The sequence below is a fragment of the Odocoileus virginianus genome, chromosome 23, assembly GCF_023699985.2.
Source record: "Odocoileus virginianus isolate 20LAN1187 ecotype Illinois chromosome 23, Ovbor_1.2, whole genome shotgun sequence".
Lineage (NCBI taxonomy): Eukaryota > Metazoa > Chordata > Mammalia > Artiodactyla > Cervidae > Odocoileus > Odocoileus virginianus.
The window spans coordinates 40,609,037-40,624,586 of NC_069696.1; the positions used below are offsets into that span (position 1 = coordinate 40,609,037).

The following is a 15,550-nucleotide window of genomic DNA, read 5'->3' on the forward strand; positions in this document are numbered from 1 at the left end:
CAATTGTGTGGTAGTTTGAGCATTCTTTGGCCTTGCCTTTCTTTGGGATTGGGATGAAAACTGACCTTTTCCAGTCCTGTGGCCACTGCTGAGTTTTCTGAATTTGCTGACATATTGAGTGCAACACTTTCACAGCATCATCTTTCAGGAATTGAAATAGCTCAACTGGAATTCCATCTCCTCCACTAGCTTTGTTCATAGTGATGCTTCCTAAGGCCCACTTGACTTCACATTCCAGGTTGTCTGGCTCTAGGTGAGTGATCACACCATCATGATTACCTGGGTAATGAAGATCTTTTGTACAGTTCTTCTGTGTATTCTTGCCACTTCTTAATATTTTCTGCTTCTGTTAGGTCCCTACCATTTCTGTCCTTTACTGAGCCCAAAACCATTCAATATCATGGTAATCCAAGTCTGTGCCCTGACCAGTAATGCTGATGAAGCTGAAGTTGAACAATTCTGTGAAAACCTACAAGACCTTCTAGAACTAACACCCCAAAAAGATGTCCTTTTCATTATAGGGGACTGGAATGCAAAAGTATGAAGTCAAGAAACACCTGGAGTAACAGGGAAATTTGGCCTTGGAGTACAGAATGAAGCAGGGCAAAGGCTAATAGAGTTCTGCCAAGAGAACACACTGGTCATAGCAAACACCCTGTTTAACAACACAAGAGAAGACTCTACACATGGACATCACCAGGTGGTCAACACCAAAATCAGGTTGATTATATTCTTTGCAGCCAAAGATGGAGAAGCTCTATACAGTCAGCAAAAACGAGACTGGGAGCTGACTGTGGCTCAGATCATGAACTCTTTATTGCCAAATTCAGACTGAAATTGAAGAAAGTGGGGAAAACCACTAGACCATTCAGGTATGACCTAGATCAAATCCCTTATGACTATACAGTGGAAGTGAGAAATAGATTTAAGGGACTAGATCTGATAGACAGAGTGACTGATGAACTATGGATGGAGGTTCGTGACATTGTACAGGAGACAGGGATCAAGACCATCCCCCAGAAAAAGAAATGCGAAAAAGCAAAATGGCTGTCTGAGGAGGCTTTACAAATAGCTCTGAAAGGAAGAGAAGCAAAAAGCAAGGGAGAAAAGGAAAGATATTCCCATTTGAATGCAGAATTCCAAAGAATAGCAAGGAGAGATAAGAAAGCGATCAATGCAATGATATAGAGGAAAACAATAGACTGGGAAAGACTAGAGATCTCTTCAAGAAAATTAGAGATACCAAGGGAATATTTCATGAAAAGATGGGCTCAGTAAAGGACAAATGCAATAAATTAGTAATAAATAAACCAGCTGTGTGTGTGCGTGGCACTGACTTTTTTTCATGTATCTGGCCATTATCTGGGAGCAGAGACTCTGCCTTACTTATTTCCACAAGATAAGAGCTGTCTAATTGTGATGACATGATGGATGCTGATATCACATTTCCTGGGTTCCAACCCTGATTTCACCAATGCTGCATAGCTGTGTGACCTTATGCATGTTAATTTACCTCTCTGTGCCTCAGCTTCTGTAAACTGGGGGTGATAGTAATACCTACCTCCTCGGGTGGTTGTGAAGCTAAGGGAAAAGAGTGGGTGTAAAGCTCTCAGTTATCGCTCTGAATGTGTTAACAGTCTCACAGTGCCTGGCACAAGGCCAGGCGTGGTTAGCACAGAGGAAGAATCACCGCAGTGTAAGTGATGGTCACACACTCACTTTCTTTTTTTTTTTTTTTTTTGATTGCTTAACTGATTTTAATAACATGACATAAAGCCCCTACACTTGATATAATTGTTATGCAAAATACATAGATGAATACTGTCTTCTTTTAAAAATATAAAATAAATAAGCAAGACATGAAAATAGGCAAGTTTCCATTAAATAAATGAAAAATTTAAAAAAAGTTTTGCTTTCCATTTCATTTGAAGAAGGGAAATTATCATTTTAAACAATATTCCAAGTTTATTAAACAAATTAAAAAAAATTTTATAAAATGTTTAACTTTCATCAGCTTCAAGGTTTATGTTACTCCCAAATTTTGCATATAACTGAACTTTCAAATCTGCTAACACCCGCTGAATTGATTCCACTCTGGATTCTAAGGCGTCAATTTCTTCTTGCAAATTTTTCTTGGCTTCTTCTAACATTGTGTTTCTTCTTGAGAATGACTAATGAAAACATCGCCGATCTGATAAGGTACCATTAAGCAGTCGTCATCTGCAAGCATGATGTCCTCACAGGCATCTTCTAAGTTCTGTAGTTGTTTCTTTTTTACTTCTATTTCTTCCTTCAGCTCTGTGATTCTACTTGTATTCCGTGCAAATTTGTTTATCTTTTGTTGATCTTCAAAAGTGACATTGACATCTTCTGCAGCCGCCTTCTTCATGGTGGCCGCCATCTTGGGACTGCGCTACGGCGCGAGGCGGGGAGGGCGGCCGAGCGGCCCCGCGGCCCCGCGCCCGCCCTCGCTCGCCCTCGGCCCGGACTCGCTCGCCCTCGGCCCGGACCCGCGGCGGACGCAGCGCCGGCTCCACATCCCCCCGACCGGGCCTCCGGCCGGCGGCTTCTCGCGCCCGGGCTCGGGGTGACCTGCAACCGGGAAGGACTTGGTACGACACACTCACTTTCTGACCGTGGTTATCAGATGCTGCACTTTACAGGCACTGGGTATGCGGTGGAAAACCCAAGACACAAGATCCCTGCTTCATGCAAGTTATATGCATTTACATTCTCATGGGGAGACAAGACAGGAAACTAACAAAAACATCATCTACAGTAAAATGTTATAAAGGGATGAGAGAGATGCTCTGAGGAGAAGCCATGTGACCTGGGAAGTAGGACATTATGGGAAGAACTGTTTTAGGCACAGTGGTCAAAGATCTCTTCATAGAGGTTGCCTTTGTGGAGACCCCAGAGATGGAAGGGAATTGGCTCTACTCCTCACTGGATTGGAGGGTTTAGGCAGGTATCCAGCTCTCATGGGACTTCTGTTTTAGTGGGAGAGTCAAATGTGACATCTGGACCATAAGCAAGCATGATAAGAGTTATCACAGGAAAAATGTGGGGCACTCTGAGGATACCACCTATCCAGTGTCTCTCCTCTGGAAGTGACAGAAGTCCCTCTTAACTGGATTAATGAAAAGAGGGACCTTCTAACTCAGGCAAGTTAAAGGTTGGGGTATGTTGGCTTCAGGCATGGCTGAATCCAGGTGTTCTAGTGGTGGCTTTAGGACAGAGTGATTTGGTTGTACATATCTTTGTGTGTGTACCAATATTCTTTTTTGATTCTTTTTTCCATTATAGTTTGGTACAAGATATTGAATATAGTTCCCTGTGCTGTACAATAAATCCTTTTTGTGTACCTATTTTATATTTAGTAGTGTGTATCTGTTAATTTCATTTTGTCTCTCCCCCTACGTCCCCTTGGATAACTATAAGTTTGATTTCTGTTTCTATAAATCTGTTTTTGTTTGCTAAATAAGTTCCTTTGTGTCATATTTTAGATTTACATATAAGTGATATCATATAAATTTGTCTTTCTCTGTCTGACTTCACTTAGTATGATAATCTTTAGGTCTGTCCATGTTGCTGCAAATGATATTATTTCATTTTTTATGACTGAATAATATTCCATTATGTATATTGGGTTGACCAAAAAGTTCATTTTTCTCCCCCCATAATATGGCTCTAGTAGCACTTTAACCTCATTTGAAACTAGTCCTTAACCTCATTTGAAACAATTTTGTTAGATTGTATTGTCACAGTTGTTATATCAGTGTGCATTTAAAAACTTATAAAAATTGGTGAATTTTTGTGTAGCCATTTTAATATTGAAGATGGAAGGAAAAGAGCAACTTTTCAGCATATTATGCTTTATGATTTCAAGAAAGGTAAAAAATTGCACCCCTTGTGGCTCAGCTGGTAAAGAATCCACCTGCAATGCGGGAGACACCTGGGTTTGATTCCTGGGTTGGGAAGATACCTTGGAGAAGGGAACAGCTATCCACTCCAGTATTCTGGCCTGGAGAATTCCATGGACTGTATAGTCCATGAGGTCACAAAGAATTGGACATGACTGAGCAACTTTCACTTTCACTTTCAAAATGCAACTGAAACGCAAAAAAAGATTGTGCAGTGTATGGAGAAGGTGCCATGACTAGCAGAACTTGTCAAGAGTGGTTTGCAAAGTTTCAGGCTGAAGATTTCTCACTGGACGACACTCCAAGGTCAGGTAGATGAGATGAAGTTGATAGCAATCAAATTGAGACAGTAATTGAGAACAATCAATGTTAGACCATGTGGGAGATAGCTCACATACTCAAAATACCCAAATCAAGCATTGAAAATTATTTGCACCAGCTTGGTTATGTTAATCACTTTGATGTTTGGGTTTCATATAAGTTAAGGGAAAAAAAACCTTGACCGTACTTCCACATGCAATTCTCTACTTAAACAGAACAAAAATGTTCCATTTTTAAAACAAATTGTGACAGGTGATGAAAAATGGATACTGTACAGTGATGTGGAATGGAAGAGATCTTGGGGCAAGTGAAATGAACCACCACCAACCATACCAAAGAAAGTCTTCATTCACAGAAGGTGGTGTTGTATATATGGTGGGACTGAGAGGGAGTCCTCCATTATGAACAAGTCCTCTGTTGTAACCAAGACCGCATGCTTTTTTGATGACCAGCAAAAACTGTTACAGCTTGACTGGAAGTCCTGACTCACCTGCTGTAGTCACTAGATACTGCACCTTCGGATTTCCCTTTATTTTGGTCTTTACAAAATTCTCTTAATGGAGAAATTTCAATTCCCTGGAAGAGTGTAAAAGACATCTGGGACAATTCTTTGCTCAAAAAGATAAAAAGTTTTGGGAAGCTGGCATTATGAAGTTGCCCCAAGATGGCAGAAGGCAGTAGAGCAAAACAGTGAGTGTTTTGTTCAATGAAGGTTTTGGTGAAAGTGAAAAATGAGTCTTTTATTTTCACTTGAAAACGGAAAGAACTTTTGGGTCAACCCTACACACCCACACACATCCACACACACACATCCACACACACATGTTACTGTTATTCAGTCGCCAAGTCATGTCTGACTCTTTGCAACCCCATGAACTGCAGCACACCAGGTCTCCCTGTCCCTCACTATCTCCTGGAGTTTGCCCAAGTTCATGTCCATTGAATTGGTGATGCCATCCAACCATCTCATCCTCTGTCGCCCCTTTCTCCTTCTGCTTTCAGTCTTTCCCAGCATCAGGGTCTTTTCCAATGAGTTGGCGGTTCCCATCAGGTGGTCAAAGTATCCATTCATCTGTTGATGGACACCTAGCTTGTTTCCTTGTCTTAGTTATAGTGAATAGTGCTGCTATGAACATTGGGGCCCATGTATCTTTTCAAATTTGAGTTTTCGCCAAAATACAGAATAACTACTGAGTAACACAGCCAGTGTTTGAACTTGCTGCCTCACTCTGGTATGCAGCACAGCCTCCCAGGCTTTAAATTAGAAAAATGTGTATTTGCATCCCAGCTTTGCACATGCCCACTGTGCACTTGGACACATTGTTTCGTATCTCCAAGGCTTAGTCCTCTCACCTGTAAAATGGATTAACAGCTACAACCTCCAGGAGGACTACTGTGAGTATCATGGCTGAAGAGGCTGTTTGCAGAGTTCCATAAAATTCTTCAGCTTCTACCACTGCCTTTTTGATAGGCCTCGAAGAGCTGAGACAGTTGAGAAATTGGCCCTGGTGCCAAGCCTTAATATCTTTACATTGACCATTGTGCATAACAGATTGATTTGTTCCTGTTGCTCTGAAGAGAAAAACCAGCTCTGGAGGGGATTGGCCTTGGGGAGGATGGGAGCTGGGTTCTGAGTGTGTGTCTAAGCCTCAAGGGAAGTATTTTCCAGAAGTTTTCTCTGAAGAACCTGCACACAGACTAGCCATTTCCCTTGCCATAAATAAAGGTGGCCCCACCGGCTCTGCGGTTGGAAGGAAATATCAATAACACGACTAATTATGGAAATTGCATAATGCATCATTAGTTAGTGATTATGACTTTGTCAAGCGCCTGTTAATTTTTATGTAAGAATCACTCAGTGTATGACATGGACATATGAGCTTGTCATCCGACTTTCCTTTCTGGTGGGGGAGAGAGATCTTGAATGTTTAGGTTAATAATGTGTCGGGTTGAAGGATGAGGAGGCAGGGTGGGGGGGTGGAGCAGGAGGAAAGGAAGGGTGGGGAGAGGACTTGAAGGAGGAAGACAGCAGAGGAGCCTCTGGCAGGACAAGTAATGTCATGCTTGGGGAGACGCCCAAGTGAGGAGCCAGGAGCCGGCCTCGGAAGGTGACTGGAGTCAGATGGGACTCCCCCTTCTATCCCAGAACCTGAGTTTGCATGGGGTGTTGACACATTTTCCTAATAAGATGGCTTTATCATTTTACAGCCTCCCCGGAGATTCCTGGCATGTCTCATCTTGCTTGAATAAATTATTAATTTGGTCTAATTAGGTTCATCGAGCAGCTGGGAGGCAGGTTGAGCTAATTCGGGCTTCCTGTGTGGGTCTGTATGGATGCTTGACTCCGTGGAGATGGTGGATGGAGTGGAAGGCTCTTGGAGGGTTTGAGGAAGGGGGAGATAAGGTTTCCTGTCATTTCATCCGCTTCTGTGACTATTTCTTCTCAGGCGCCTGACAACTGAGAAACAAGTGCTAAAAACCTCGGTCTTTCCTGGAACACCTGGATCCTTAATTTTGTCAGCAGATTTGCTTAGGTCAGAAGAGGACATGGTTTGAAAAAGTGGATTCTGTCAAGGTGTCTTCCAGCCTGGTGTTCAAGGAGATCCACAGTCAGGCATGTATCTACCAAGTTCATTGCCTCAGAGTTCCAGACTGTCAAAGACAGCTTCAGCTGATGGTCTTTAAAGCAAGACAGGTCTGACCTCAGAATATGGCTCCACCCCATGTAGCCCTTTGAATTCAGGGAAGTTATGTCAACTCTCTCTCTGGCCTTTACTACACTGAGATAATAATGACCGGCCCTTGCACTCACTGTCAAGATGAATGGAGTTGATCAATGCCTGATCCTAGGATGGTGTCTGCCATTGTGTTCAGTAAATGGTATGCATGAAGTTCATGGGAGAAGCAGGGCAGAAACAGTTACTGCTGCTTTATGTACGGGGAAATGAAAATTCACGGATTTACTCGGGACAGATGAAACAAAATCTCTATCCATTGTTCCTCCAGCCCCATTAGGTCACCTCTCAAGTTTGACATGGACATTTAACTATTTGTCTTTTTTGATAAAAGTTTATGTTTTCATAGGTGATGTAAACGATGCGCTTCAGAGCCCTGATTATGTTTTAATGGTACTCAAATCCCCCTAACACTTCTCCCCAAGTAATAAGGTTTCAAGCTTTAACTTGCTGTGGGGAAAACAAAACCATCTTCACGGTGCTTCAAGTGCTGCTGCTATTTCTGAGCAGCAGCACCAGAATCCATCACACATTCCCCTGAGCCCTGGAGCCTCGGTGGGAGCTCAGGCAGCACTTCCAGGCTGGGTCTTCGGTGGTTCTCTCTGGGTTTGTCTCCTAGGCTGGGCTTCAACCAAATGGAAGAGATGCTTCCTCCCCCAGGTTAGGAGCTGCAGACTGCATGCTCTTCTAGACTAGGAGCTCTATGTGTTATATCAGGGCCCCAGCTCAGTGTATGGCATCTCGCGGCATTTCTAAAAAGTCTTGGTGGGTAAAGAAAAGACGCTTAATGGCAGAGCTGCAGTGGCTGTCATTTAATCGTTCCTCAGGGTTCAGAAGGCCCCAGAGCACCTCAAGGTCATCCGTTTAAATCAATCAGCACACATAATAAATTTCACTCACTATTGCACTGCTTCTGTGCCCACGTGCCGGCTCACATAATCAGGGGATCAGAGACTCCCTTGTTGACAGACAGGAGACCAAGGGCAGAAGAAGAAAACTTGTGCAAGGTCACCTGTATTTAACTCTTCCCTCTCTACAACCCTTTTCATCACAACATTATTGACTCTTCTGATTATACATATGTGTGTATGCTCAGTCGCTTCAGTCGTGTCCGACTCTTTGCAGCGCTGTGGACTGTAGCCCGCCAGGCTGCCCTGTGCATGGGATTTCCCAGGCAAGAATACTGGAGTGGGTTACCATTTTCCTCTCTTACTGGATATAGACCTAGATATAACAGATGATCTATGTATGTATGTATATATACGTGTGTGTATTTTTTCTCTACCACTTTACGCCAAGATTGCTGCAACCCCTCCTCACTGACTTCCTGCCTTTGTCTCTTCCATCTCAGTCTACTTAGCTTCACAGAAAGAAAGATTCTCCTGAAAGAGGGTTTGTCTTATTCCATTTCATTTTTTTTCTCTTTAAGAAAATTTTTATTGAATCAATATACCTGAGATACAACCTTGTGTAAATTTGAGGCATACAGAATGTCAATTTGATATATTTTATATTGTAGTATGACTGTAGTGATAATTAACCCTCTATCTTGTTTCATAACTATCATTTCTTTTTAGTGGTTGGTTATTCCATTTCTTAAAAGAAGCTACTGTGATGTTTTCCTACTGCTTGTCCAAGGAAAGAAAATCTATACAAACTTGCTCAAGAAGAGTGTATGCGCATGTGGGTAGGGAGGGGCTACAAAATTTGTCCGACTGCTTAAAAAAGTGCTTAATATATGGTACTATAACCATTTGTGCTGTTGTTGATATTATTGCTTATATTTTTAAAATTCATATTAATCTCTAATAGAATTCTAGGGTAACAAACAAATCAGTGCAGCAGTACCTCAAGGGAATTGGAACTGAGACTCAACAAAAGTATTACTTCTTCTAGGAAATGTTCCTGACACCCCAGTACTTTAAATGGATTCCCCAAGTGGCCCACAAATCCAAAACAGTCAAGAACCATTATCCCAGTTCTTATTAATTTTGTCCTTGGATCAAGTCAGACATCAAGGAGCTATGGATTTGGACTTTATTGTTTTGGCCCTTGTAGAGTTGGTTTCATACAGACCTTCATTGAAGGACATTATAAAAAAGCAGGGCAAAAACAGGTTCTTGGGCTTGTTACAGGAATATCCAGAAACCAGTGTCCATTACCTCTATAAATTCCCCTTTACTGGGGACAAACTGTCTCAGGTCTCTGCACCAGGGAAAGTTGTCCTTGTTCTGCTGGTTTGTATTTGAAGCTTTGGACATTGGGCATTTGCAATAATGTCCATGTTTCCCTCTTTGCTTTTGCTGCTGGGAATCCTCAGAGTTACCTCTCCAGCTGACCTATGGCAAGGATTTATGGATGCATTTTGTGTGCTAATATCACTTCATCTTATGTTATTCTCTACCTATTTTCTTTTACTTTGATTTCATGATAAAGATTCTATTTTACTATATGCATCCCTGTAACCCACATTGATTCTTTTGGATATCAAGTAGTGTATCAGTGAACAAGTGTTCCTCCCTATCCTTGTCCTCCTCATCCTGACCCCAAAGGCTGTGTGAGAACAGAAAACCCCTAGAGGTTGCCAGGCAGAACCCATTCCCAGATAGCTGAGTTTTTAACCCACTGTTAAAATCTCAGCCTTTTAACTGGAGAATTTAGTCCATTTATATAAATTATAATTTATATACTTAGACTCATTTCTGACATCCAATTTTGATTTTTTATGCATTGCACTTTTTCTAGCCTTTTCCCCTTTCCTTTCATACTTTCTTTTGCCTTGACTGAGACATTTTTAGCCTTATTTCATTTTTACCTCTATGTTGAGAAGTTGCGCTAAACCCATGTTTCTATTTTTTGTGGTTTTCCTAAAAATATATATGATAATCAATATTATATGTTACAATAAAGCAACATATATAATCAAGGCTTCCCTGGTGGCTCAGATGGTACAGAATCTGCCTGCAGTGCAGGAGACCTGGGTTAGATCCTTGGGTCGGGAAGATCCCCTGGAGAAGGGAATGGCTACCCACTCCAGTATTCTTGCCTGGAGAATTCCATGGACAGAGGAACCTGGTGGACATGGGGTTGCAAAGAGTTGGACACAACTGAGAGACTAACACACATGTTATAATTATATAAAACATACTGAAATAACATATAGTATAAGAATATAACACATACAAATAGAAAATATATGCCGCATATACACATGTATGACAATGTCCTAAAATTAGTATCTTTACCTTCCTCCGGAGCAAAGCCAGGTTCTGAGAATGCTTTATTATTATCTGACTCCAGGCTTATTTCTCATTGATCAGTATTTTAATTCTTTTTTTTTTAACCTCATATACTGGTCATTATTGTGAGTGTTTCATTAAATCAATTTTTATTTAAATTTATCCATGTATTTACCACTTATTTATTCCTGTTTCTTCTTTCATGTGAAACGTTCTCTGGGACCATTTTCCTTCCCTGTGAAGCATATCCTTTAAGAGTTCCCTTTGTGAAAGTCTGTTGGTTAATAATCACTTCTTTCTCTCCTCTCCTACTGTCCTCCTTCCACAAATGCCTTTATGTCATCTTGGTGCGGAATTCTAGGTTGATGATTATTTTTAGCACTCTGAAGATGTTATGCACTTTCTGTTGGTATGAAGTCAGTTGTCTTCCATTGTTGCTATGAAGTCAGTTGTCAATCTTATTATTTCTTTGTATGTAGCAGGTGCCTTTCTCTGATTTCCCTTAAGATTTCCTATTTAATCCTTTCACTGCACAAGTATTTATTGATGGTTATTAGTTACTTGGTGCTCCTTCCAGTCAGGGAGCCTTGAATCTTGAATCTTTGGCATTCTGAAATTTGCCTTTAACGTATCAAGATAGGAATTTCTTTTCAGTTTATCTTGCTTGGAACTTTCTTGGGTTCCTTAACTTTTTAGTTTCATGTCTTTCATCAGGTCTGGTAAAATCTTAGTCTTTTTCTTTTTATCTCTGTAAATACAGTGTATTCATTATTTTCTCTCTTACTTTGAATTGTAATTAGACATTGTTGGATATTTCATTCTGTTCTCTATTTCTCTTCACTTTTCTTACCTTTATTTTTATCTCATGGACATTTAAAATACTTTTTAAAAGGTTATTTTCTGCTTTGATAATTTTCACCTTAGCTGGTTCTAATTTAATCTATCCACTGAGTTTTACATTTTAATTATATTTTTAGTTCTGTAATTCTATTTTAAACATATGCCTGGTAATCTTGATCGTTTCTTATTTTTCTATCATACTTTAAGTTCCCTCTAATCTTTGCCTCGCACTGATACCACATTGTCTTGGTTACTGTAGCTTTATGGTAAACCTTGGAATCACATAGTGAAGGCTCTTTAACTTTCTTTCTCAAGGCTTTTCTGGCCATCTTAGGTCTTTTATATGTTCCTTTGTTTTAGAGTCAGCTTATCAGATTCTTCAGAAAGTCTTGTGGGGGCTTCCCTGGTGGCTCAGCAGTAAAGAATCCACCTGCCAATGTAGGTTAGGTTGTAGGATCTAACGGGTTAGATCCCTGGCCCAGGAAGATTCTACATGCCACAGAGCAACTAAGCTGATGTGCCACAACTACTGAGCCCATGGTCTACAACCTGTGCTCCGCAACAGGAGAAGCACTGCAATGAGAGGCCCATACACCACAACTAGAGAGCAGCCTCTGCTCGCCACAACTATAGAGAAGCCCACACAGCATTGAAGACCCAGCACAGCCAAGAATAAATAAATAAAATTAATTTTGGCATTTTAACCAAGATTGCATTGAATGATACATAAATTTGAAGAGAATGGACAGAGTATCTCCCCATTTATTTAGATCTTTAATTTTAAATAGAGTGGTCTTACATGTTTTTTTGTTAGAGTCATTATTTTGTAATTAATTTTTAATGCTATTTTTAATTAGGTTGTTTTAAAAAATTTAATCTTTCAACTGTTCCTTTCTGGTATACAGAAATACAATTAATTTTTATGTGTTGTTTAGTTGCTAAGTTGTCTTTTGCAACCCCATAGACTGTGGCCTGCCAGGCTCCTCTGTCAATGGGATTTCCCAGGCAAGAATATTGAAGTGGGTTGCCATTTCCTTCTCCAGGGAATCTTCCCAACTCAGGGATCCAACCCGAGTCTCCTGCACTGAAGGTAGATTCTTTATCACTGAGTCACCTAGGACCCAGTTTTTATGTGCCAGCCTTATATTCTGTGAACTTGCTAAACTCACCTATTAGTCTTGTTGGTGTTTTTGTAGATTCCTTAGAGTTTTCTATGTAAACAATTTTTTCATTAGGGAATAAAGATATCTGTATTTTTCCTTGATAATATTTATGCTGTTGTTTCAGTTTTATCACTTTATTGCACTGGATAGGACTTCCTATATCATGCTAAATAGAAGTAGTAAGAAAATACATCTTTGACTTCTTCCAGATTTTAGACAGATTCAGTGTTTCACTATTAAGGACATTGTGCATGTGTTCATGCTTAGTCACTTCAGTCATGTTCAACTCTTTGTGACCCTATGGACTCTAGCCCTCCAGGCTCCTTTGTCAGTGGGATTCTCCAGACAAGAATACTGGAGTGGGTTGCTGTGCTCTCCTGCAGGGGATCTCCCCAGTTCGGGGATCGATCCCCCATCTGCCTGCGTCTCCTGCATTGCAGGTGGATTCTTTACCCACTGACCCCCCTGGGAAGCCCAAATAGGACGTTAGCTGTAGATATTTCCTGTGCTGTGCTGTGCTTAGTCGCTCAGTCGTGTCTGACTCTTTGTGACCCCGTGGACTGTAGCCTGCCAGGATTGTCTGTCCATAGGGATTCTCCAGGCAAGAATATTGGAGTGGGTTGCCATATCCTCCTCCAGGAGATCTTCCCAACTCAGGGATCAAACCCAGGTCTCCCACGTTGAAGGCAGATTCTTTACTGTCTGAGCCACCAGGGAAGATACTTTGAAGATGTTCTTTATCGGATTGAGGAAGCTCCTTCCTAGTTCTAGTTTTCTGATAATTTAAAAAATGAATTGGAACCGAGTTTTGTCAAAAGCCCTGTTTTTTTTTTTCTTTTGCGTCTTTTGACATGAGTGTGTGGCTTTTATCCTTTATCCTGTTTATTTACTTATTTATTTTTGACTGTGCTGGGTCTTCATTGTTGTGAATGGGCTTTCTCTAGGTGCGGTGAGCAGGGGTGACTCTCTAGTTGCTGTGTAGGGGCTTCTCATTGCATCGCTTCTCTTATTGCAGAGCACAGGCTCTAGAGCGTGCAGGCTTCAGTAATTGTGATGCACCAGCTTAGCTGCCCCACGGTATGTGGAATCTTCCTGGACCAGGGATTGAAACCGTGTCCCCTGCATTGGCAGGTGGATTCTTAACCAGTGGATCACCAGGGAGGTCCTATTCTTTATTATTTTAGTGTGATGAGTTACATCGCTTTCTTTTTTTATATTAAACCAAGACTCAAATTCACAGAATAAATACCATTTGGCCATGATGTATTATATTTTCACTGTATCACCAATTCAATTTGCTAATATTTAATTAAGGGATTTTTGCATCTATGTTCAAAAGGAGTACTAGTCTGTAATTGTCTTCCCTTATGATATCTTTTTCAGTTTTTGTTATTGAATTTTGACTGGCCTCATAAAATGAGTTGCAGTGTTTCCTCACCTTGTAGCGCCCCTATCCACTTCAGATACCCCTCTCAGAAATGAAGGGGTCATTTTTCCAGCTTCTGGGAATAGTGCCTGTTGATGACTCAGCCTCAGGAATTGCCCTGGGATAAGTGGATCTGTCTTTCTTACTCTGTACCCAATGACTAGGTTGATGTAGGACCACAAAGATCTGGATCCCACTTCAGTTTGGAACAGCTTTAAAGAGGCTGAAACCTGTCACAACTCCATCATTGTTCAACTCCTTCTGTTTAGTCTTTCTTCTTTTGCTCCATCATAGAAGTTGTTCCTAAGAGCATCTTCTCACAAACCACTTCACTAGAACTCCATCCCAAAGTCTATTTCTTGGGCACCTCAATCTACGACAGAGTTTATGTAAAGCTGGTTTTATTTATTTCTTAGATGTTACAATTCATTAAGCCATCTTGACCTGGAATTTTCCTTGTGAAACAGTTTTGATTAAGAATTCATTTTCTTCCATAGATATGGGGCTGTTCAAACTTCCTAGTTTTCTTGTGTTGTTTTCAGTGAGTTGTATTTTTCAAGGGATTTGTTCACTTTGCCTAATATTAATATAGGTAAATTAGCTTTCTCATGTTTTAGAGTTTATTTTACATGGTATTTTTTAAAGAAATACTTTAATCTGTCAGTTTTCATATTTAAAGTGCTTTATCTACAAATAGCATGTTGTTAGGTTTTGGTTTTTTTATTTACACTCATAATTTCTGGTTTTGTTTTTTATTGTTTTATTTTTTCTTTTTTGACTGCATCATATGGTTTGTGGGATCTTAGTTCCCTGACTAGGGATTGAACCCAGGCCCTTGGCAGTGAGAGCATGGAGTCCTAACCACTGGACCACCAGGGAATTCCCTATATTTTATTTGTTTATTAAAATTTTTTTATTAGTGTATAGTTAATTTACAATCTTTGATTTTGAATTGAAATCCTTAGTCCTCTTACATAAGTGGAAGTATTGATCTTCCTTCTGGGTATATATTTTTATTTTGTCTTAATTTTTTTGTCTCATCTATTTTTGTTCCTCTTGACTTTTTTAGGGGTGAGTTGAGTAATTTTTACTATTCAGCTTGAACTCCTTTATTGTTTTTAGCTGTGCTTCATTATGTGTGCCTTTAAAAAGTGATTGATCTAGAAATTACAATATGTATCTTTAACTCATCACTGTACCTTCAAATAATATACTAATTCACAATGTAAGAACCTTAAAACAATGATTTTCCTTTTATTATCTTCTTGCTTTTTATACTCTGTGGTTGTGTAGTTTCCTTCTATGCATGCTCTAAACCTCACAATAAATTGTTATTACTTTTGCTTTGAACAGTCTTTTAAAATATATAATATATAATAAAACAGTAATTAAAGTGAATTATATAAATATTTACCCTCATATTGATCATTCTTTTTTCTCTATTTCTTCCTGCAGATCCAGACTTCTATCTGATTTAATTCCCCTTAAGCCTGAAGAACTTGTTTTTGTGTTTTTATAGTGCTAGTCTGATGGAGAAAATTTCTCTTTGAATTTTTGCATATTTGAAAATATATTTCTTTCACTTTCAGTTTTGAAGGATATTTTCATTGGACATAGACATTTTGGCTGACAGTATTTTTTTTTCTTTCACCACTTTAAAGATGCTGTTTCACTGTTTTCCAGCCACTTTTGTTTTCACTGAGACATCAGTTGTCATTCTTATTATTGGCCCTTCCATATATGATATGGCATTTTTCTCTTAATACTTCTAAGGTTTTTAAAGCTCTTTAACTGTGCCCTCCTTAGATGTCGATTTGTTTGTATTTATCCTGTTTAAGGTCCACTGTTCTTATTAGATCTGTGGGTCCAAATTATTTTTGAATTTCATGTAGAGATGAAATTT

The 15,550-nt window shown here is 39.9% G+C and overlaps 1 long non-coding RNA gene and 1 pseudogene across 3 annotated transcripts in view; one reads left to right on the forward strand and one right to left on the reverse strand.

Moving 5' to 3' along the window:
* The window catches only part of LOC139030634 (uncharacterized), a 47,398-nt gene extending 32,163 nt beyond the window's left edge, over window positions 1-15,235 (forward strand). For 2 of the 3 annotated variants that reach the window (XR_011483028.1, XR_011483029.1), the window contains one exon: window positions 522-1,718. This is a non-coding gene — a long non-coding RNA (uncharacterized lncRNA). Of the gene's footprint in view, window positions 1-521; window positions 1,719-15,102 lie in introns of those variants that run through there. The other variant, XR_011483030.1, reaches the window with a different exon arrangement.
* LOC139030633 (prefoldin subunit 4 pseudogene) lies at window positions 1,940-2,611 on the reverse strand (annotated as a pseudogene).
* Window positions 15,236-15,550: the final 315 nt, after the last annotated feature.